Here is a 6,442-nt window from a genome sequence, read left to right as displayed (position 1 = left end):
CCTCTTTTATTCATTTGTTTTACTGTTCTTCTGTCACTTTGTTTTTTGTTTTGTTTTGTTTTTGGGGACAGGATCCTATCCTGTCACCAAGGCTGGAGTACAGTGGTGCAATCTCAGCTTACTGCAACCTCCGCCCCATCCAGGGTTAAGCAATTCTCCCACCTCACCTCCCAGGTAGCTGGGACTACAAGCATGCGCCACCACGCCTGACTAATTTTTGCATTATTTGTAGAGATGGGGTTTCACCATGTTGACCAGGCTGGTCTCAAACTCCCGGACTTAAACAATCCACCCACCTCGACCTCCCAAAGTGCTGAGATTACAGGCATGAGCCACTGCACCTGGCCTCTTCTGTCACTTTGCATGCTACAAAGTCACTCCTTGACTTTATACAGTACAGTAGGCAGAATGATGGCCTCAGAGATGGCTATGTCTTAATCCCTGGAATCTGTGAATGTGTTATATTATATGACAAGGGGGGATTAAAATGATAGATGGAAGTTGCTAATTAGCTGGCTTTAAACTAAGGAGATTATCCTGGATTATCAGGGTAGGCCCAATATAATCACAAGAATCCTTTGTGTGGAAGAAAAAAGACAGAGTCCCATCTTATTAATTAGCTAGTTCAGCAAATTGAGCTGTTGCTATATGTTAGGAAGAGTACTAAACTTTGGTGATACAATGAAGACTGCAAAACATTATGGTGCTCAGATAACTCACTGCCTAGTAGGGTGAACAAACAAGTATAGTAATGTGTTGTGAGAATAATAATAGAGAAAGCGAGTTATATGGGCTTATTTTTAAAAAGGAACATCAAATCCAGTTTTAGGGAGCAAAGAAAAATATAAGACAGATGTCTAACTAAACACTAGAAGGATAAACAAAATTGAGAGGCAAGGTAGAGATGGAGTCTAGGTAATAATCTAGAAAGAAGAAAATGCTGCATAGAGGTCTGTGGGTAAGAAGGGGATGTGCTATGCAACCCATGGCTTCAGAGTAACTTGTGAAGGGTAAAGTCATAAGAGACAAGAAAAAGTTTGAGTTTTTCCAAAAGCTTACCAAGAGTCTTTAGAGCATGCTATTTAGGGAGCTGACAGGATGTGTCCACTTGTTGCCCCAATGAGAAAAATTGCTCTGAGAGACTTAATTCAAGACCTAAGGAAAATGAGTCATATCCATGACTGGGTCTCTGGGCTTATGACTGCTAGTCTAAGGCAGTGCATCTTTCTCTGTTTTTTTGTTTTATACTCTTATTCACATTTTTAATCAATAAAATCTGCCAGTAACTCCCTCACCTGTAATCATCTTGTCTCTGGTCATTAATCCCTAGTCTAGTAGGACATAAAGCTAAGGAGTAAGACTCTTGAGTCCAGTTTTCTTAATGGTAGACATGGCAGAACTATTTATACCATTGGTAATCCTCTGTTTCATCTACAGTGCTCTTTCCCACTGTGCCATTATACTTGCTGTCTTGTGTCCTAAAATTAGAACACTGAATGAATAAAGCCCAAAGGTTTGGCTGTGATTAAGTTTTACTAAAGAGCTAGGGTAAGGTATAGCCTGGGAGAGTAAAGAACTCATGGATTAGGGCAGTTAATCCAACTCTGTGGGTTAGGGGACTTCAGAGATCTTTCCTGGTGGAGTACCAGGTTTATGCAAATGGAAAGAGGGGAGGTGTTGAATGTTTTGCCTTAACTTCTGTAAAGCTGGAATTGGCAAATAGCAGCCCATGAGTTAAATTCAGCTTACTACTTCACTTTGTAAATGAAGTTTTATTGGAACACAGCCACGCTCAGTCATTTACATATTGTCTGTGACTGCTTTGATGCTACCCTGACACAAGTAAGTAGTTGTGACACAGAATGGCTTATAAAGATGAAAATATTTACTTTCTGGCCCTTTACATAAAAAAGTTTGCCAATTCCTGCTATAGAGGGAAAGTTATTGAGAGTGGATCTTGGACTAGGTTGTGTTCTGGAATCTGAAGAGTACTTAAGAGAATGGCGTCTGTGGAGTATTCACTTTGGTGGATCTGGAGCCTTACTTACCACAGGGTTGAGAGGCTTCTTGGCCCTATAAAGCTTTTCTTCAGATGAGCTGTGTGAGGGAGCTGCTTTCTAATTCATCAGATCCTAAAGGGACTTTCACATGAGAGAGCTAATCCAAACTCAGTGATGATGCAAGGGTACTGCTTACCTCTAGGGACTGGTGAATTTCCACTCCTGTGTATCATTTGCTTCATAACATTCTAGCAATGAGCAGCTTTTACTTCCAGCTGTGAGGCATCTGGGTTGGATTCCTCCTTTCCTCTCTGCTACAGCATTCCCAATGTTCCTGCTGTGTGTTCTGAACTGGATTGGCATCTATCTTCCCCTCTGCAGTACCCTTGCAGGCTTTGCCAGGTCTACATCAGCCCAATCCATCTTCCTTCTGACTCAACAGACTTACCCTCTGGGTACCTTCCTACCCTTGGGGAAACAGCATAGTTTGGGTTTTAGCTGAGAAGACTCACTGAGCCATACGCTTATTGGAACTCATTGGTTTGCTTATTATAGTATCTGTTTTCAGCATCAATCATACATAGAGAGCTATCCAAAATGCTACTTGTGTCACTGCAAGGTCTTACCTTTCCCAAAATGTCTTCTCTACGCCATGGTTCTTTAATTCTCCCATTTTGAATTAAGAAATGAAGAACACTTATTAAAATAATAATGCTTCCCTATTCAGTGTTAATCTACCCAGTGATACGGTTTGGCTGTGTCCCTATTTAAATCTCAACTTGAATTGTAGAGCCCAGAATTCGCACGTGTTTTGGGAGGGAATCAGGGGGAAGTAATTGAATCACAGGGGCTGGTCTTTCCCATGCTATTCTCGTGAGAGTGAATAAGTCTCATGAGATTTGATGGGTTGCTCAGGGGTTTCTGCTTTTGCTTCTTCCTCATTTTCTCTTGCTGCAGCGTTGTAAGAAATGCCTTTCACCTCCTGCCATGATTCTGAGGCCTCCCCAGCCATGCGGAACTGTAAGTCCAATTAAACCTCTTTTTCTTCCCAGTCTTGGGTATGTCTTCATCAGCAGCATGAAAAAGGACTAATACACCCAGCTACAAACTACCCCTTAAGCTAAATATCACTGGGTTGAATGGAGCAACTGTAGAAGAAATCAGAATCCCCAAGTGAGTGGAACAAGTCAGTTCTAAAAGGGAGAAAGACCTTGGGAAGGCTGGAAACAGACAGCTCAATGGTTGTATTCAGAAGAAAACAATGGATACCAGATACCTTGGAGATAAGTTATAAAAATGAAGAAAATTGGTGCGAAAGGTATTCTAACAGCATAGAAATGGAATAATGGGGTTAGAAGGGGCTAGTTTGTCGAAAGATGAGACCACTGAGGAGAAGGGGCCATGACTTCCCTGCGGGGCTGTAGAAAGTAATAATCAGTTTGAACTAGAATCTAGGTTTGCCAACACCTAGACCCGTGCTCTTTCTACTTCCCAGTCTTTTCCAAAGTGTGCTCTGAAGAGTACTGCTCCCGTAAATATTAATGAAATTTTCCATGGGAAGGAAAAAGGTATAGTTGTTAAGTTTAAAAAATATGATTAGAAACAGGCGTATTAGGGCAAAGTATTTATCTAGAAGTCTTGGGATATGAACTCTGGCCATTTTGTAATTAATATTTATTGAGGACCTAATATAAGTTATATGCTAATGACGGCAGGCATAATCATGAGCGAAAGAAACACTGTCTTTATTCTTATGATCTGACAGCCTACTTTCTCTTCAGAAGATACATATAGATCAAAGAATCACACAAATGCACATGTATTCTCAAAGTGACTAATGTTTTACAGGAAGGCAAACCAGTTTTTTTTTTTTTTTAATTTTAAAAATTTCGATAGCTTTTAGAGTACAAGTGGGTTTTGGTTACATAGATGAATTGTAGAGTGGTGAAGTCTGAGATTTTAGTGCACCCATGTGCACTAAGTAGGGTATATTATACCCAATACCCAATATATACTTTTTTAATCCTTTACCCACCTCCCACCCTCCTCCTTCTGAGTCTGCAAAGTCCATTATCCCACTTAGTCTGCCTTTGTGTAGCCATAGCTTAGTTCCCACTTATAAGAGAAAATGTGGCATTTGGTTTTCCATTCCTGGGTTCCTTCACTTAAAATAATGGCCTCTGTATCCAAGTTGCTGCAAAAAACGTTATTTCATTCCTTTTTATGACTGAGTAGTATTCCATGGTGTACTGGAATAGTGAGTAGTACTGAGTAGTATTCCTTGTTTTCATTATTCACTCACTGGTCGATGGACACTTAAGTTGGTTCTTTGCAATTGGTAAATGTGCTGCAATAAACATATATGTTCAGGTGCCCTTTTTAATATAATGACTTCTTCTCCAGTAGTGAGATTGCTGGATCAAATGGTAGATCTTTTAGTTCTTTAAGAAATTGCCATACTGTTTTCCATAGAGGTTGTACGAATTTACATTCCCACCTGCAATATATAAGCATTCCCACATCCACACCAACATGTACTGTTTTTTGATTTTATAATGGCCATTCTTGCAGGGGTAAAGTGTTATCTCATTGTAGTTCTAATTTATATTTTCCTGATTAGTGATGTTGAGCATTTTTCATGTTTGGCCATCTGTATATTTTCTTCTGAAAAATGTCTTCATGTCAGTTACCCACTTTTTAATTGGATTATTTGGTTTTTTTTTTTTTTCCTTGCTGACTTGTTTGAATTCCTTGTCGATTCTGGATATTAGTCCTTTGTAGAATGCATAGCTTGCAAATATTTTCTCTCATTCTGTGGGTTGTCTGTTTACTCCAATTATTTCTTTTGCTGAACAGAAGCTTTAAAAAAATCATTATATCAAAAGGACACCTGCACATGTGTGTTAATTGCAGCACAATTAAAAATTGCAAAGATATGAGACCAAATTAAGTGCCTATGCAGTAATGAATGGATAAAGAAAATTAATTAGGTTCTATTTGTTTATTTTTGTATTTGTTGCATTTGCTTTTGGGGTCTTGGTAAAAAATTTTTTGCTTATTCCAGCGTCTAGAAGAGTTTTTCCTACGTGTTTTTCTAAAATTTTTACGGTTTTAGATCTTAGATTTAAGTCTTTGATCTATCTTGAGTTGATTTTGGTATATAAGGTGAGAGACAGAGATACAGTTTAATTCTACCATATGTGGCTATTCTGTTTTCCCAGCATCATTTATTAAATGATTTATTAAATGGGGTGTCCTTTCCCCAATTTATGCTTTTGTATGCATAAAGAGATCAGTTGGCTTTAAGTATTTGCCTTTATTTCTGGGTTCTCTATTCTGTTCCATTGTTCTATGTGTCTACTTTTATATCAGTGCCATGTTGTTTGGGTAACTATGGCCTTGTAGTATAATTTGAAGTCAGGAGATGCCACCAGATTTGTTTTTTTTGCTTAGGATTGCTTTGACTATTTAGGCTCTTTTTTGGTTCCGTATGAATTTTAGAATTTTTTTTCTAATTCTATGATAAATGATATAGTATTTTGGTATGAATTGCACTGAATCTCTAGGCTGCTTGGGCAATATGGTCATTTTCACAGCATTGATTTTTCTACTCCATGAACATAAAATGTGTTTTCATTTGTGTCATCTATGACTTCTTTCAGCAGTGTTTTGTAGTTCTCTTTGTAAAGACTTTTCATTTTCTACATTAGGAATATCCCTAGGTATTTTATTTTATTTTTTGTAGCTATTGTAAAAGGGATTAAATTCTCAACTTGATTTTCAGTTTGATCATTGTTGGTATATAGTAGTGCTACTTATTTTTATACATTGATTTTGTAACTGAGACTTCTGTGAATTCATTTGCTAGATCTAGGAGTCTTTTGGAGGAATCTTTTGGGTTTTCTAGGTATCTAGGTATATAATCATATCATTGATGAACAGTGACAGTTTGACTTCCTCTCTTCTAATTTGGATGCCCTTTATTTCCTTCTCTTATCTGATTACTCTGGCTAGGAATTCCATACTATGTTTGAATAGAAGTGAAAGTGAGCATCCTTGTCTTGTTCCACTTCTAAGGAGGAATACTTTCAACTTTTCCCCATTCAGTGTGATGTTGGTTGTGGGTTTTTCATATATGGCTTTTATTATTTTGAGGTATGTCCCTTCTATGCTAAATTTGTTAAGGGATTTATTATAACGGATCCTGGATTTTGTTGAATGCTTTTTTGATATCAATGGAGATGATCTTTAATTCTGTTTATGGGATGTACCATATTTATTGACTTGTGCATATAAAACCACACCTGCATCCCTGGGATAAAACCTACTTGATCATGGTGTATTATCTCTTTGATATGCTGTTGGATTTGGTTAGCTTGTATTTTGTGAGGATTTTTGCATCTATGTTTCTCAGGGATATTGGTCTTTACTTTTCTTTCTTT

At 37.9% G+C, this 6,442-nt stretch overlaps 1 long non-coding RNA gene across 1 annotated transcript in view; it reads left to right on the top strand.

Moving 5' to 3' along the window:
- Positions 1–2,937: 2,937 nt before the first annotated feature.
- The window catches only part of LOC105540559, a 342,482-nt gene continuing 338,977 nt past the window's right edge, over positions 2,938–6,442 (top strand). Inside the window, exon 1 of the long non-coding RNA XR_001006208.1 lies at positions 2,938–3,020. This is a non-coding gene — a long non-coding RNA (uncharacterized LOC105540559). The remainder of the gene's footprint in view (positions 3,021–6,442) is intronic.

The sequence above is a fragment of the Mandrillus leucophaeus genome, unplaced genomic scaffold (assembly GCF_000951045.1).
Source record: "Mandrillus leucophaeus isolate KB7577 unplaced genomic scaffold, Mleu.le_1.0 Scaffold222, whole genome shotgun sequence".
Taxonomy (NCBI): domain Eukaryota; kingdom Metazoa; phylum Chordata; class Mammalia; order Primates; family Cercopithecidae; genus Mandrillus; species Mandrillus leucophaeus.
The sequence above is the reverse complement of the archived record's forward strand: the minus strand, read 5'-3'. Positions and strand labels throughout refer to the sequence as shown.